Source organism: Trichomycterus rosablanca, chromosome 11, assembly GCF_030014385.1.
Source record: "Trichomycterus rosablanca isolate fTriRos1 chromosome 11, fTriRos1.hap1, whole genome shotgun sequence".
Classification (NCBI taxonomy): domain Eukaryota; kingdom Metazoa; phylum Chordata; class Actinopteri; order Siluriformes; family Trichomycteridae; genus Trichomycterus; species Trichomycterus rosablanca.
Window position 1 is genome coordinate 21,375,816 of NC_085998.1, and position 19,094 is coordinate 21,394,909.

At 37.6% G+C, this 19,094-nt stretch overlaps 1 protein-coding gene across 8 annotated transcripts in view; it reads left to right on the plus strand.

The window, feature by feature from the left end:
* The first annotated feature begins 699 nt into the window (after positions 1–699).
* The window catches only part of mef2aa (myocyte enhancer factor 2aa), a 197,161-nt gene continuing 178,766 nt past the window's right edge, over positions 700–19,094 (plus strand). For 5 of the 8 annotated variants that reach the window (XM_063005291.1, XM_063005296.1, XM_063005298.1 and 2 more), the window contains exon 1: positions 700–960. The gene's annotated coding sequence lies outside the window, so the exon portion shown is untranslated. Of the gene's footprint in view, positions 961–14,720; positions 14,819–19,094 lie in introns of those variants that run through there. The other 3 variants (XM_063005292.1, XM_063005295.1, XM_063005294.1) reach the window with 2 other exon arrangements.

The following is a 19,094-nucleotide window of genomic DNA, read 5'->3' on the forward strand; positions in this document are numbered from 1 at the left end:
GCTAAAATAGTTACTAGTTACTACTAGTTAGAAGGAGTGTAAACTTTTGTCCATGTGGTGTACAAATGAATAAAATGGTAATATACACAGTTTCTGTATATTTATTGTTACTGGCAGCACAGTGTCTTGGCAGGTAGTATTGGTGCCACACAGCTCCAGCAACCCAGATCTGAGCCTCGCCTACATGACTGTCTGCATGAAGCAAATTTTCTCTTCATTTCTGTGTTTTTTTTTTTTTCTCTTCGAGGAACTTTTTAAGTATCCCAAAATAATGCCAGTAGCCGGAATGACTATTTTAAATTAGCCGTAAGTGCGAGTGAGTTTGTGATGTCCTTGTCTAGGGTGAGTTGCTGCCTCTTGCAGTTTTTAAAAATAAAAGATTAAATGAATACAACAGATTCCGAATTTCTAATTTAGAGTCACATAATGTTTTCTTTTTATTAGGTTAATTTTTCACATCAGTTATCAAAACAAAAAGCACCCAGCACTCTTGGTAAGAGTGAGTGACAGCTGTGGCTGGTCAGAAGCATGCCCCAGAGCCAAGCCATGTCACATACACAGTCATGCCCAGTGTGTGTGTGTGTATGTGTGTGTGTGTGTGTGTGTGTGTGTGTGTGTGTGTGTGTGTGTGTGTCCATCTGCAATCCTAGGCTTCAAACTGTTGTCACCAGGCTCCCTCCCAGCAGATAGATCGGGGGACAAGAGGAGGCAAAGTGTGTGAAGGAAAGCCTCACAGGGGTGAGGAGAAAGCTGTCCAAAGCCAGCTGGTCTGGCTTTGAGAGATTCAACAGGAAATATTGGAGGAAAAGAAAGACAGAAAGACAAAGTAAGAATAAAGCATTAGGGTTAAAGAAAGTTTGTGAAAGGAAGAGATTTTTACAGCTGAAGTGAAGAGAGATACATGCAGAGAAGGCCTTTACAGCAGGTTCTGTGAAGGCAGCAGTAGCGAAGTGGATTCAGGTGAGATATAGCATGGGGTTTGTGGACAAAGTCAAATGCTGATTAGTGTGTTCAGTGACCCATGCAATGCATCAGATTATGTAAAATTAAATAATAATCCTGGTTGAGTATAGTATTTGATTAATAAAAAATCACGTCAAATTTAATTCCAGTCAGAAATGCGTATTGAGAAAATGAAAGATGGCATGTGATTTGAAATGTATATGGATGCAGCACATATTTACTCTAGTTAAAAGTAAGACCAAAACTAATATTACAAAAATGCCATTTAGGAAATTAGGATAAAAAACTAAAATTTAATTACAAATGAATATAGAAATACTAAACTAAACTTTGGACATTATGGAACAGACAGGCAAACAAATGATAAATGAATACCATTACTATTCCGATACTACTACTGCTTTACTGTCTTTATTATGGGTGGAAAATGATTTTTAATGTAGTTAATTGATACCTTATACATGTACAGTAATTTAGTTAAATAAAAATAACAAAACAAATCAAAATAAGATAGATAAGATTCCTTTATTGAGCCCTATGGGGGAAACTTGAGTGTTACAGCTGCGCAGAGTAAATACAGCAGTGACAGTTACAACTATACAGGAAGACACTATATATACATATATATACACACATACCATATATATATACAGTATATATATATATATATATATATATATATACTGTATATATATATATATATATATATATATATATATATAACATATACACACACACACACACACACATATATATATATATATATATATATACAGTGTATATATATATAAGTAAATACAGCAGTGACAGTTACAACTATACAGGAAGACACTACAGGGGTTGGACAATGAAACTGAAACACCTGTCATTTTAGTGTGGGAGGTTTCATGGCTAAATTGGACCAGTCTGGTGGCCAATCTTCATTAATTGCACATTGCACCAGTAAGAGCAGAGTGTGAAGGTTCAATTAGCAGGGTAAGAGCACAGTTTTGCTCAAAATATTGCAATGCACACAACATTATGGGTGACATACCAGAGTTCAAAAGAGGACAAATTGTTGGTGCACGTCTTGCTGGCGCATCTGTGACCAAGACAGCAAGTCTTTGTGATGTATCAAGAGCCACGGTATCCAGGGTAATGTCAGCATACCACCAAGAAGGACAAACCACATCCAACAGGATTAACTGTGGACGCAAGAGGAAGCTGTCTGAAAGGGATGTTCGGGTGCTAACCCGGATTGTATCCAAAAAACATAAAACCACGGCTGCCCAAATCACGGCAGAATTAAATGTGCACCTCAACTCTCCTGTTTCCACCAGAACTGTCCGTCGGGAGCTCCACAGGGTCAATATACACGGCCGGGCTGCTATAGCCAAACCTTTGGTCACTCGTGCCAATGCCAAGCGTCGGTTTCAATGGTGCAAGGAGCGCAAATCTTGGGCTGTGGACAATGTGAAACATGTATTGTTCTCTGATGAGTCCACCTTTACTGTTTTCCCCACATCCGGGAGAGTTACGGTGTGGAGAAGCCCCAAAGAAGCGTACCACCCAGACTGTTGCATGCCCAGAGTGAAGCATGGGGGTGGATCAGTGATGGTTTGGGCTGCCATATCATGGCATTCCCTTGGCCCAATACTTGTGCTAGATGGGCGCGTCACTGCCAAGGACTACCGAACCATTCTGGAGGACCATGTGCATCCAATGGCGGTGCCGTGTATCAGGATGACAATGCACCAATACACACAGCAAGACTGGTGAAAGATTGGTTTGATGAACATGAAAGTGAAGTTAAACATCTCCCATGGCCTGCACAGTCACCAGATCTAAATATTATTGAGCCACTTTGGGGTGTTTTGGAGAAGCGAGTCAGGAAACGTTTTCCTCCACCAGCATCACGTAGTGACCTGGCCACTATCCTGCAAGAAGAATGGCTTAAAATCCCTCTGACCACTGTGCAGGACGTGTATATGTCATTTCCAAGACGAATTGACGCTGTATTGGCCGCAAAAGGAGGCCCTACACCATACTAATAAATTATTGTGGTCTAAAACCAGGTGTTTCAGTTTCATTGTCCAACCCCTGTATATATACAGTGTATCACAAAAGTGAGTACACCCCTCACATTTCTGCAGATATTTAAGTATATCTTTTCATGGGACAACACTGACAAAATGACACTTTGACACAATGAAAAGTAGTCTGTGTGCAGCTTATATAATAGTGTCAATTTATTCTTCCCTCAAAATAACTCAATATACAGCCATTAATGTCTAAACCATCGGCAACAAAAGCGAGTACACCCCTTAGTGAAAGTTCCTGAAGTGTCAATATTTTGTGTGGCCACCATTATTTCCCAGAACTGCCTTAACTCTCCTGGGCATGGAGTTTACCAGAGCTTCACAGGTTGCCACTGGAATGCTTTTCCACTCCTCCATGACGACATCACGGAGCTGGCGGATATTCGAGACTTTGCGCTCCTCCACCTTCCGCTTGAGGATGCCCCAAAGATGTTCTATTGGGTTTAGGTCTGGATACATGCTTGGCCAGTCCATCACCTTTACCCTCAGCCTCTTCAATAAAGCAGTGGTCGTCTTAGAGGTGTGTTTGGGGTCATTATCATGCTGGAACACTGCCCTGCGACCCAGTTTCCGGAGGGAGGGGATCATGCTCTGCTTCAGTATTTGACAGTACATATTGGAGTTCATGTGTCCCTCAATGAAATGTAACTCCCCAACACCTGCTGCACTCATGCAGCCCCAGACCATGGCATTCCCACCACCATGCTTGACTGTAGGCATGACACACTTATCTTTGTACTCCTCACCTGATTGCCGCCACACATGCTTGAGACCATATGAACCAAACAAATTAATCTTGGTCTCATCAGACCATAGGACATGGTTCCAGTAATCCATGTCCTTTGTTGACATGTCTTCAGCAAACTGTTTGCGGGCTTTCTTGTGTAGAGACTTCAGAAGAGGCTTCCTTCTGGGGTGACAGCCATGCAGACCAATTTGATGTAGTGTGCGGCGTATGGTCTGAGCACTGACAGGCTGACCACCCACCTTTTCAATCTCTGCAGCAATGCTGACAGCACTCCTGCGCCTATCTTTCAAAGACAGCAGTTGGATGTGACGCTGAGCACGTGCACTCAGCTTCTTTGGACGACCAACGCGAGGTCTGTTCTGAGTGGACCCTGCTCTTTTAAAACGCTGGATGATCTTGGCCACTGTGCTGCAGCTCAGTTTCAGGGTGTTGGCAATCTTCTTGTGGCCTTGGCCATCTTCATGTAGCGCAATAATTCGTCTTTTAAGATCCTCAGAGAGTTCTTTGCCATGAGGTGCCATGTTGGAACTTTCAGTGACCAGTATGAGAGAGTGTGAGAGCTGTACTACTAAATTGAACACACCTGCTCCCTATGCACACCTGAGACCTAGTAACACTAACAAATCACATGACATTTTGGAGGGAAAATGACAAGCAGTGCTCAATTTGGACATTTAGGGGTGTAGTCTCTTAGGGGTGTACTCACTTTTGTTGCCGGTGGTTTAGACATTAATGGCTGTATATTGAGTTATTTTGAGGGAAGAATAAATTTACACTGTTATATAAGCTGCACACAGACTACTTTTCATTGTGTCAAAGTGTCATTTTGTCAGTGTTGTCCCATGAAAAGATATACTTAAATATCTGCAGAAATGTGAGGGGTGTACTCACTTTTGTGATACACTGTACATATATACACACATACCATATATATATATATATATATATATATATATATATATATATATATATATATATATATATATATATAACATATACACACACACACACATATATATATATATATATATATTTATTTATATGTATTTATATGTGTGTAGTATGTAGTGAAGACACTATATATACATGTATACACACACAGTATATATGTATATATACATCTTTGTATTTCTATATATTTATGTGTGTGTAGTATGTAGTGTAAAGTCAAATGCACAAATGCAAAGAAAAGATGAAAGAAAAAGGTGGGGGAGAAGATCGTTAAGATGTTGTTTATTAAATGAAAATTGAACATTTAAAAAACAATTAAAAAAAATAAAAGTTTAAGGAAGAAAAAAGAAAAAAACACTTGCTTCATCAGAAGTGCTACACAAACTAGTTCTCTGTAACTTTTAATACTACTTTTAATTACAGATCAAGAATATTATTGTTAAAATTGTATAAACTCCTTATTATTGTGGATATGCAATGTGAAAACATTATTTAATGAGTAGCTTTTAAGAAATTACTTTTAATTAATTGTTCTCTAATTTACTCTTGGTGAACAAATTACATCACTCAGATACATAATAACATTATTATACAGTGTGTTTACTGTATTGTGTTTGATTACACAGCACAACTTTTTTTATTTATTACATTTGGGCGGTACAGTGGCTCAGTGGGTAGCACTGTCGCCTCACAGCAAGAAGGTCCTGCCTGATCCCCAGGTAGGCGGTCTGGGTCCTTTCTGTGTGGAGTTTACATGTTCTCCCTGTGTCTGCATGGGTTTCCTCCAGGAGCTCCGGTTTCCTCCCACAGTCCAAAGACATGCAAGTGAGGTGAATTGGAGATACAAAATTGTCCATGACTGTGTTTGACATTAAACTTGGGAACTGATTAATTTTGTGTAATGAGTAACTACAATTTGTCATGAATGTAACCAAAGTGTAAAACATGACGTTAAAATCCTAATAAATAAATATAAATGTTCATTACATTACTTTAAAAGCTGTCCTATTCTGTTTAAACCAAAAAAACCTGGCATCTGATGATTTTTTTTAAAAAGGAAAACATGCACATGCTGGCTTTAATCTTCATGCTTAAAGTGTGTTAGGGCAAAATACTTTACATGGTTTCATTCATATAATAATAAAATTAATATAATAATAAATCCAGAAATCTTATAACGATTGATTTTACACAATCTGTAAAATTGTTGATGTGCTAGTAAGACTCATAACTACACATGAATTCTAATGATGTCACAGATCCTGTTTGGCTCATTAAAGCTATATGCTTTAAAGTTTATCTGGACCATTTTAATAACCAATTTAATGTAAAATATTGTGCATCCCCTGCTTAAATACTATTGATAAAGTTTGATAAGTATAACACTGTACATGAACTTGACAACAGTTGCCTTTCGCTATAATCAGGTGATAACAGTGAAACAATTTTTGTAGATTTCAAGTAATCAGTGAGAGATGAGATTTCAAAACATGTTGGATGAGGGCACACAGAAATATGTACTGTTGGCTCCCACTAATCTCAGGAGCACAGGTGCTTGGAGTTAGTTCAGTTGGCAAAGTCTCTGGTGTGAACGAGTGTGGCCTATATGTGCCCAGATCTGGCGTTACATTTACAGATGGTAGCATATATATATACTGTATATATATATACCAGTGGCGGCTGCTGGTCTTTCAAAGAGGGGAAGCTCATTGTCGGCTTACATCATAAAATTTGTCAATTTATTTATATATAAATGTATAAATTCTCCCCTTTGTTAGTTTTCAAGAAAATGGCATGAAATGGGTTGCAGTTTGTCTTCCGACTTCACTCGCAAAATCCGCGATGGTACTGAAGCTCCCAGCGACAGCTGTCAATCAAAACGGGATTCAGCCTTTCGACTGATCCTCCAATCATCTTGCAGAAGCTCAGCGTCCAGACCCGCCCACAGCCCCATTCACCCCCAGAGACGCTCAGCGTCTGGGGGCGGGACAAAATCGTGGCATTTATCCAATGACCGGCGAGCTTCGAAGTCCCGCCCATGCAGCCCCATAGAAGCAAAGAGACGCTCAGCTTCTGCGGGTAAATGCATTGACGCTCCGGGAATGTATGAGTTAAGTTAACAAAATCGAGTCGATTTGTGATAAGTAGCTGATTCTGAACGAACTCGTCTTCGAGATGAACGTGTTCTAACGCATTTGTAGTCAATGAAATGTTAACACAACTGAACATATTTGACCATTTAATTTTTTACATTTTAGGGGAAGCTGAGCTTCCCTTGCAGTCTTAGAGAAATCGCCACTGATATATACACACACCGATCAGCCATAGCATTAAAACCACCTCCTTGTTTCTACACTCGCTGCCCATTTTATCGGCTCCACTTTCCATATAGAAGCACTTTGTAGTTCTACAGTACAATTACTGACTGTAGTCCATCTGCTTCTCTACATACTTTTTTAGCCTGCTTTCACTCTGTTCTTCAATGGTCAGGACCTCCACAGGACCACCAAAGAGTAGGTATTATTTGGGTGGTGGATCATTCTCAGCACTGCAGTGACACTGACATGGTGGTGGTGTTAGTGTGTGTTGTGCTGGTATGAGTGGATCAGACACAGCAGCGCTGCTGGGCGAGAAGAGGAGGGCTGTACACGTGTCGGTAGAGGCGTGTACAGCGACGTGCTCTCCTCGGATGCAATCTGGTATCTCTGGTAGCAGCGGAAGACAAAATTGAGTGAGCTAAATCGAGAAAAATGGGGAGAAAATGCATAAAAAAATAAAAAAATAAAACATAAAATGTTTAATGTGTTCCATATAGAGGATGTAAAGTTATTTTACATGTATAAGCAGCACTTTTAAACAGGAAGATTGAATTTACACAAATATCTGTTTAATGTATGTTTATGTGCCAGCTTCAGTTTGCTGAATGACCTCTATATGCTGGACTGTTAAGGGTTTCTTAATAATGCTTATTTAGAAATGGATTTTTTAGATTTAGATTATGGTTATATAAATATAAACATTTGTAAGTTATCTTTATTACAGTGAATGATAGATGGTTAGAACAGTGGTAGACCTGTGATTAGAGCTGTGGGCCATCAGTCTAAAGCTTAATGGTTCGAATCCCTGCTCTACAAAAGCAGCCACTGTTGAGCCCCTGAGCAAAGGCATGTTAACCTTTTTGGATCCAGTGGTGACTTATCCTATGCTCTAATTCCAGCTTTTAAACAAACAGAAAGAATGTCATTATACTGCACGAGTATTTATGTATATATCATAATAAAAGCATTCTTCTTCTACTGCTACTCAAACATTCAAAGATAAAGCAAGCCAACAAAACCATTTTGGAAAAGGTAGTATCTTTAAGACACACACACACACACACACACGTCTACAACTGAGTCTAGAGTGTGTATAGAACTCAAAAGCACGCCAAAGATCCTGTGCAGAGATTAGAGAACATGTTGGATGGACAACCATCTTCATAAATCAGGCCTTTAACATGGTATGTGCCCTCTTAAGACACATTGCTTAGAGTAGGCTAGATGGAATGTAAAGGAAAAAAGATTCTCTAGTCTGATGAGCTAAATACAAATACCCAATAGCTTTTTGGGCAGAACAGCAAGCATTACGTCTGGCAAAAACAGGCATTGCACCTGGCTAACAACATCCCCATGGTAACACATGGTGGTGGCAGCATCATGGGGGTGATTTTCGGCTGCCAGCACAGGGAGATGGGTAAGAACTGAGTGATAGACAAATGTAGTCAAATACAGGAACATGCTTGAAACAGCAAAAACAACATTAAAGTAGCTTTGGGACAAGTATCTAAATGTCCTTGAGTAGCCCAAACAAAGCTAAGACTTCAGTCACATTATTCGTGTGTGGAGAGGTCTGAAGATGGCAGTTCACAGATGCTCACCATACAATTGGACAGAACTTGAAAGGATCTGCCATAAAGAATGGTGTGCAATGCTTATAAAGACGTAGCCAAGAAGACTTACAGCTGTAACTGCTGTAGAAGGGAATAAGTCTTCATTAATTCATTCATTTATTCACTATCTGTTTTACATCTTCTTTATCCTGGGTGAAAGTCAGGAAAGACACACACACACACACACACACACACACACACATTTAGTAATTTTTAGTTGCTCCAGTTGGCATGACTGCATGTTTTTGACATAGAAAGAACACACAAATTCCAGGACCCTGGCTGCCAGGCTGGGGAATCAACCCCAGGCTCTACTTGCTGTGAGGCGACAGCGCTACCCACTGCACCACTGTGCCATCCTGATATTGGACAAACAGTTTTCACAACTTTTGTAAATGAAAGATTTAAGCTTTTGATCTTTAATTAATTTTTGAATAACTCCAAGACATGATTTATCTTGTCATCGTCGGTGAGAAAGATTTGTAAAGGAAAGTCATTTTTTCTCAATATACTCAGGTACTGGACTGGTAATCAAAAAGTTTACCTTGCCACTGTTTGGCCCATAAGCAAGGCCCTTAACCCTCAATTGCTCAGACAATATTCTGTCACAGTAGTGTAAGTCGCTTTGGATAAATGCCAAAAATGTAAATGTAAAATGATATATCAGCCATACCATTAAAACCACCTCCTGGTTTCTAAACACAATGTCTATTTTATCAGCTCCACTTACCATATAGAAGCACTTTGTAGTTCTATAATAACTGACTGTAGTCCATCTGTTTATCCACATACCTTTTTAACCTGCTTTCACCCTGTTTTTCAATGGTCAGGACCCCCACAGGACCACCACAGAGCAGGTATTATTTAGGTGGTGGATGATTCTCAGCACTGCAGTGACAATGACATGATGGTGGTGTGTTAGTGTGTGTTGTGCTGGTATGAGTGGATCAGACACAGCAGCGCTGCTGGAGTTTTTAAATACCGTGTCCACTCACTGTCCACTCTATTAGGCATGCCTACCTAGTTGGTCCACCTTATAGATAGATGTAAAGTCAGAGACGATCGGTCATGTATTGCTGCTGTTTGAGTTGGTCATCTTCTAGACCTTCATCAGTGGTCAAAGGACGCTGCACATGAGGCGCTGTTGGCTGGATATTTTTGGTTGGTGGACTATTCTCAGTCCAGCAGTGACAGTGAGGTGTTTAAAAACTCCATCAGCGCTGCTGTCTTATCCACTCATACCAGCACAACACACACTAACACACCACCACCATGTCAGTGTCACTGCAGTGCTGAGAATCATCCACCATCTAAATAATACCTACGCTGTAGTGGTCCTGTGGGGGTCCTGATCATTGAAGAACAGCATGAAAGGGGGCTAACAAAACATGTAGAGAAACAGATGGACTACAGTCAGTAATTGTAGAACTAGTGGAGCTGATAAAATAGACAGTGAGTAGAAACAATGAGGTGGTTTTAATGTTATGGTTGATCGGTGTATATATATTCAGTTTCATATTTACAAAGTAAATTGGTTCAAATAATTTGTATAATTAATGTGTATATGACGATTTTTCACACTAAGAGTAAAGAAGTGATCGACAGAAATGTATGTACTGTATTTGTGCAGATTTGATCGCTTTTAAGGACGATGTTTCTTTAAATCCTGGTAAAAACAACTCGTGTTGTTGAACACCACACCTCTTCCTTAAATCCTGCAATGCTACACGTGACTCTGCCACATGCATCACGAACGGAACGTGTCTCTTTTCTCTGATTGGTCACTGTAAAACAGAAACGCAATGCTATTCGTCGAGAGGAGTGTCAGTTTGATAGCGCATTATCCTATTGTTGCTGTTGTGGGGTGGGAATGACGTCAATGGTTTCTAGGCTGCGCCAGAGCCGTAGATAGAGAGAGTTGCGACACTCCTTGATCTCGCCGCTACGCGGTCACGTGGTTCATGTAACCCTCCAATAGTTCCAAACAAACCCGGCGCTGTCATGTTCTCAAATGGGACAGGCAGCAGTGAGTGAAATATTAAACAGTAAATAATAAACATTTGTACAATTTCTGGGTATTTTCAACTGCGTTTACATTTACTGCATCTGCTTTAATATCAATTTGGTATATGAAGTGGAAGATTGATGTTTATAATGACTTAATAGGTCGTTCTTGTTAACACACAGTACATTATATTAGCATACATTACATAATGCGATATCATTAAGTAGTAGAGACAATATACAGTACAGAGATTAGACAGTTTTTTATGTTTTGTTTTTTACATAAACTAATCTCCCTTCACTTTCCTGAGGATTCATAATAATAATCATTTTGGTTAAACACTAAGCCATGTGGCTGGATTCATAAGGTTTACCTGCACTGAATGAACAGATTCATAAACACACTACCGTACCAATACCTTTAACATTATAGTGCAGGTACATGAAATAGCATTAATTCATGTCTTATTTCATGAGTAAGTAATAATTTATTCCTACATGTAATACATGAATTAATTCATAATTAATATGCACTAGTTCATTTTGTCTAATGTAAGTGGTGGACAAGGTACACAAACCATGTAGTTGAGTTGAAGTAGAGATATCCAAGGTAACATATTACTCCAGTAAAAGTAGTAGTAAAAGTAAAAATACTCTTTACCTCCACTAAAGTACTAAACTAAATTTACCTTCAAATGTACTTAAGAATGAAAGTAAAAGTATAATGATTTATTATGGCTCTGATGTTTTATTATCATTTCTGTAACAAGACTCTTGATTAATCAACTTTTAATTAATCAATTTTAGGTGAAAAGACTCTAGTGTCAATAATTTAGCTTAGCTGACTAAGCTAAATTCAGTTATACCTATTAATTAAGATAAACATGTAACATTTAGTGCTGAGCAAATGCTAAATAATAACAGTATTACGTATATTAATGACATCAAATTCATTATTTTTTTTAAAACAAAGCAACAAACAGCTAAAAATGCTTGATAAGTAGTGGAAATGAATGGGGCTCTATGGGATGTTTGGAACTATACAGAGCTCCACAACCCGGAAGCTGCACAGAAAATATGTCCCGCCCCCTTTCCAACGGTTCCCTATGGGAGTGTCGCCACTCTGTTCTCTCTACCGCTCTGGGCTGCGCTACAATAAATATTGAAGTGCGTTATGTAGCGCGTGTAACGCACAACAAACCACAATCATTGTTCACCTCATTCGAACTCTTATGTGTGTATTTTATTTTATTTTATTACATTTCTTCCGCTCATAAATGCACCTTTTTAAATTTGTGCACCTCTTGCAGATTTTGTGACCACGCAGACTGTAACTTTACTCTTGCGTGAGTTTGTATTATCTGTTTTAAACAGGGGTGGCTTGATGACCACATGGGTCCAGGTAAACAGGGTTTAAGTCTCACCTTTGGGCACTGTATGTGAGGAATTTTGCATGTTCTCCTCTTAACTGAGTGGTTTACCTCAGGGTACTCCATTTGCCTCCCACTTCCCCAAAACCTAGGTTTATTGGCCCCTGTAAATTGCCTATAAGAGTGTTTGTGTAAAGTTGTTTGAACATTATTGCTTTGTATACTGCTTTGTGATGGCTCAGTGGGTAGCACTGTCACCTCACAGCAAGAAGGTCCTGGGTTTGATCCCCAGGTGGGGCAGTCCGGGTCCTTTCTGTGTAGAGTTTGCATGTTCTCCCTGTGTCTGTGTGGGTTTCCTCCGGGGGCGCCGGTTTCCTCCCACAGTCCAAACACATGCAAGTGAGGTGAACTGGAGATACAAAATTGTACATGACTGTGTTTGACATTAGAACTTGTGAACTAAATAATTTTGTCTAATGAATAACTACCATTTCTGTCATGAATGTAACCAAAGTGTGTAAAAAATGACATTGAAATCCTAATATATATATAGGTCTATCTATACACTATATATAAAAATTGCAACCAATTAAAACAATTAGATTTTTCTTTACAAATGTCCATGGGTGCAGGGATGGCCCAAACAGGCTAGTCACAGAAGATGCACCTGACAGTGTGCTCTCAGTGCTGGTCCTAAGCCTGAATAAAAATAGTTGTGTTGCGCCAGGAACACGTGAAAAAAAATGTGGTATGTGGATCAGAATGATCCAGTGTGGTGACCCCTAAAATACAGGTGCAGCAAAATTCTACCTTTGGCTAATGATTTTAGGTTGCTTCTGAATTGTCAATAGTAACAATAGGGGTGGTAAACACGTTATTTTTTATTAAATAATGTACTTTTTTAACTTATGCTAATACATTTACATTTGTTGTCTGTTTTACCACCGCTTTATCCTTTTTAGGGTTGCAGTGGGCACAATTCACTGAGCGATAGGCAGGAAACACCCCAAATAGGGTCGTCAGTCCATTACAGGGCAAACATGCACGCACACACACACACCTAGGATTACTTTAATATCTCCAGTTACCCTGACTGCATGTCTTTGGGCTGTGGGAGGAAACAGGAAACACAGACACAAGGAGAACATACAAACTTCACACAGAAAGGACCTAGACTGCTCCACCTGGGAATCAAACTTAGGACCTTCTTGCTGTGAGGCAACAGTGCTACCCACCGAGCCACCGTGCAGCTCTACATACACGAACATACACTTTAGTCAAAGGTTTAAAATTAAATTCTGGTGGAAAAGTGGGTAGCACTGTCGCCTCACAACAAGAAGGTCCTGGGTTCGATCCCTAGGTGAGGCGGTCCGGGTCCTTTCTGTGTGGAGTTTGCATGTTGTCCGCGTGGGTTTACTCCCACAGTCCAAAGACATGCAAGTAGATAGCTAGCTAGATAGATACCTTATTTATCCCGAAGGAAATTATTGGTCTCCAGTAGTTTAACAAAAAAGAGAAAACTTAATACAAATACAAAATAGGGTAAGTTACAAATACAAAATAAGGTAAGTAAGTAAATAAGGTGCATTAATACAGCATATGGTATGCAACAGAATAACAGCATGTGCAAATTGTGCATCTGGTACATGTGATAATAGCAGTATTGTAACTATTCTTATAAACAATATATACAGATATGTAGGAATAAATATGTAGATAAGGATGTTGTTATAGTTATAAATATCTACAATGTATCATTTATGTGTATATATATATATATATGTTTATAAAATAGAATATGAATAGAGATTGTGTATCAGATTTAAAATATGTCGGACATAGGTATGGATGAGAATAGTGGTGGTAACATACAGATAATAATAGTAGCAATGTATGTAGATAAAATTATAAAATTATAACCGATATATATATACAGGTATGAAAACGAAGAATGTAAGTACGGAATATGTAAAGTGGCAATACAAATGTATGTTTGAGTTGTTGATTCAGTTTAACGACCTCGTCGTTGTGTGGTGAATTGGAAATACAAAATTGTCCATTACTGTGTTTGATATATCCTTGTGTACTGATGAACCTTGTGTAATGAGTAACTACCATTCCTGTCATGAATGTAACCAAAGTGTGTAAAACATGACGTTAAAATCCTAATAAACAAACAAACATTAAATTCTAAGAAATGTGGGTCATAACAGTCTTGAATCAGTGATTCATGAAACTTTGGACCTTGCTCAAGGGCCCAACAGCGGCAACCTGGTAGTGGTGGGGCTTAAACCAGTGACCTTTCGATTACTAGTCCAGTACCTTAACCACTAGGATACAACTGCCCCAACTTATTTTTATACGTTTATTGTAGACTTTCTAAAAACACGACAAAATCTATCTGCTAGGTCAATAATATGCATACAACACACCTGTCTGCAACCCTGACCGAAAATAAGCTTTTAGTGGAATATGAATAGATGAACATCTTTGGTCTTCTATAAAAAAGTCGCTCCTCCATAAGTTCCCCTATTAGTTGTTAATTGAGACGCGAACAGGAGGAGAGGCGGGGCTTCACTGTATCCGTCCGCTTTGCGTCACAGACAGGGGGCGTGGCTTACATTTGACAAGAGCCCTGCTTCTCCGGAGTTTGTTCGCGTCCCGAAAATAGAAATCAGCGCTGTGTCAATGTGACTGAAAATCCATTTCTGTCCATCCGCACTCACTGATCCAGCGTTTCTATATCCAGCCCGGGAGTGCGCATTAAAGAGCGGTGAGTAGCAATAAATAGCAACAATGTTACACTGAGACTTTAGTGTGTGTGTGTGTATATGTAAGCGTATGGGGGAGATTAAGCGCAAGAGGGAGTTGTGGAGTGAATCTGGAGAGCATGTAATATACATACTGTATACAGTTTACACTACACTTTATTTTCAACCTTCACATCAGGATAAATATGATTGATCGTACATGTGGGAACTGATTGATTTGAGTGTTTACTAAGTTATAAACTTTCAAATCGGGATGTATTTCTATCAGGGGGTTTTAACATAGCGGAAAGTGTCCTCTAATCAGATCGCGGTGTTTATACTTCTGTAGATCTGTAAATATTACACATGAGAATATCTATAATGTACACTAATCATGCGCACTAGAATTAGTATTAAGCATAACATTACTAAATCGATCTTCTCGACTTTGCTTTATAAACAGTAGTAATAATTTCTACCTAATGGCGCAAACTGAATAGAATCAGTGCGTGTTTTCCATTTGGGAAGAGCATTACAACTTCAGGAATCGCTACCTTGCTCAAGTTGTTCTTTTTCCCACCCCGTACCCGTGTAAATCCACTCGACTTTCTTTCTTCTGTAAACAGACTCATTAATTATTAATAATTAACATTAAAAACTAGACTAGTGACTAGCTGGGTCTGCTTGTGCTTGTCTCTTGTACTTATCTGGAATAATGCACAGTGCAAAGCCAGGTGTCAAATGTGCCTAATAAACAATTACAATGTTTAAATAAATTATATCAATGTTTAAACTAAATAAGTCCATCTGACAACTGAATAACTCATAGTGTTGTTTATATCCATACTATTGAATTGTTGAGTTAAAACATGCAGAGTTCAATAAATTAACAGTATTAAGTAAACTTGGTTTAAAAATGTTCCCGATTTGTATACTTATATTTTAAATAAACCTTTTCAGCATTCAAATAAACCTAATGTGTTTAATTAACTACAACAACCATATATTATTTTGGTATTGAATTAACTCTTACAGTTGGATTAGTCTCTATAGCCTGGAGTAAACTCACATGTGCAATTGGACATTCACACAAAGTATACCACATGTACAGTGTTAAATTAATTTTACATTTACTTTTAAAGTCAGCTATATAAACTTGATAGACAGCTAAACTTATTTTACATTTACTGCTCACTAACTATTTAATCTCATTAGATATGTATTGGTTTCTTAAATAATATGTGAATTCCTACAGCATGTAATTAATGTTTTGTTAAGTATATCATTTCAGGGTTCATATACACCTCAAGTGTTTAATAAACCTACATCAATAAATAAACTAAGTAATAAATATTTTCCATAGTGTTAAAGGTTGCAAATGTTTAGTGAATATATGCAATTAAATTAAATCTAAATGTCAAACTTAATTTTTAACAATGTTTAATAAGGCTAAGAAATGCAGTATTTAATTTTTAAAATCAGTATTGAATGAACTAAGTCTTAAATCAACTCAGTTTGCAGTTAGATAAAACATGCCATGTACTATATAAAACTTAAGTCAGTGTTAAACATGCTTAGTTTTAAATCAGTGTTAAACATACTCTGTCAGATTAATACAATGTGCCGTTTACTTCTACAGTATTTAATGAACTGTGTAAAATAAACATGCATCCGTAAATAAATTCTGCAGTGTTGAGTAAACTCTGTGTTTAATTAGTGTTTAACAAGTACAATGGTGAGCTTACATACACAATATAAATTTACAGTGTTAAATTATTTTGTTCAATTACAATAATGTTAAAAAGGCGCATACAGTGTTTAGTTAATACTTGCAGATTTCAGTGAACTCACAACACAACTGAATATACTTGGTGTAACATGAGCTTTTACTGTGTTAAAGAAAGGCAGGTTTACTCATAAAGAAAGGCACAGTGTTTAATTAGTATATGGCATGGAGTGTTGTATTACTGCATATAACACTGAATAAAACAAGTGTTAATTGAACCTTGATAGTGGTAATTTATTAAAAAATGTTGACAACTCGTACAGTATTCGGTTAGCTAATGTCCAAGTAACACTTACATTATCAAATAAAGTTCTATATTGTCTGTAATTTGTTAGAACATGCAGTGACTATTCAACTGTAAGTATCCTGTTGAAGTATCTTGGTGTTAAAACATGTGATAGCTCAGTGGTTAAGGTACTGGACTAGTAAACAGAAGGTTGCCGGTTCAAGCCCCGCCACCACCAAGTTGCCACTGTTGGGTCCCTGAGCAAGGCCCTTAACCCTCAATTGCTCATTGTGTAAGTCGCTTTGGATAAAAGCGTCTGCTAAATGCTGAAAATGAAAATGAAATGAAAACATACCTTGCAGTGATAAAATAAGTGTGTTAAATTAACACAACATTAAATACATTTTAAATTAGTTCTGAATGTGTTAAATGAGCAATAATAGTAAATAATAGTAGTGGTCAATAGGGCTAAAACACTTATAGTACCTAAGCACAATATGTACAGTGAATAAAAAACTCTACACACCAATATGAATAATTTCAGAACTTTACCTCCTATCCATTGGCAGTCTTGATTAAGGTTTTTGCAAAATATAGTCAGACTTGGATGTTATTCTTGCCACCCTATCCCTTAGCCCAGACATATGAAGAATACAAGGGATTGTGTCACATGTAGTAAACAACCAGTACTTGCCAAAAACTTTTTTAATGTTGCTGAAGGCCTCTCGACAGCCTCCAAGACCAGTTTTCTCCTTGTCTTTTTATTAATTTTGGAGGGATGTGCAGTTCTTGGTAATGTCACTGTTGTGCCATATTTATAATCTGTTCAATGGTGTATGTAAAGTAATGTAATGTAATGCAATTGATGGCAGGTGTCACTGACTACTATTTAACATGAGTTTGATTGAGTCGATTGGTTAATTTAGAATGAGTTTTTTTTTCAATTTCAGTTGAGTTTGTTTTTCAATTAATTGATGAACAGATTCTAGATTAAAGGTGAAAATAAATCAATATTTATCTTGGTCTGATATTTTCACATCAGAATAGTCTGGCATTTTAACAGGGGTTTGTAGAGTTGTTAAATCCACTGGATAAATATTCACCAAATGTAAATAGTTTAACTAGAACAATAAGTATAGATAAAACAATTAGTATAACCTATGTACATACTCAGCTTATAGAAAAACTAAATAATAATGTTAATATATTGCTTTATCAATTAAACATTATTATATTCTACAGTTCCAATAGTTAGATTGCTAAATGAGCTTATTTTATAATTGTGAATTACGTCTCATAGAGCAGAATTAAAAAATAAACTTCTTCTGTATTGAATTAGCACCTCCAGCATCCGTTAGCATCCAGATGGATTTATAGGGCATTTTGCTGCGTGGTCAGTTGCTATGTATTCCAGCGAGCTGGCACATTGTGTCCCGTTGCTCAATTGGCACAGTTTGCTGGAAAACTTGGTGCACTGTACACTAGTGAGCAAGCCAGCATCTCTTTGAGGGTGGTGTTAATTGATGCCATCAATTATACAGCAATAACATATTCATTTCTGATATGATTTAATGTTTTTCATAATGTCATGCCAGCTTGTTAGCAGTGGCGAGAGGTCCGTCTCATTTTGCACAGCACTTCCTCCACAGCCAGAGGGTTACCACTAGAGTACAGTTATTTTGTTTCATAAATGTCTGGATCAGAGTTCATAAAGTGGGTGATTATTAGTAGTTTTAAGTGAAAGTAAGATCAGGACACATGGAATTCAATTCAATTCAATTCAATTCATACATTAACACAGTAAAATGAGAATACAATAAACAATTAATGCAATTAATAATGCAGTAAACAAAAATGCTTTACGCTAAAATAATGCTGCATTAAAATGTATTTAAACTGGTTTGCTTGCAGTACTGACTATGATTTTGTTCAGTATTCTGTAAAACCTGGATTTACAGAATACGTATGGATAATAACACTATTATAACTCGTATAAATTAAATGGAATAAATTATATAAATTTTATTTTGAAAGATTTAGCCACTGTAAAAAATGTGTTTCCTCCCTATAATTAGAGTTTATTAATTAAAGTAGCTATTTGAATTAGATTTGAAAGGTTTGGCAGTAAAAAAGTAAAAATCAATGTGACTTGGCCTTGATAAGGGTTTTTTTTTCTATTTATTTATACATTTTCTCCCATTTTTTTCCTGATTTAGCGTAGTCAATTTGTCTTCCACTGCTGGGGATCCCTGGTCACATTCCAGAAAGGTATATTTCCTGCTCAAGC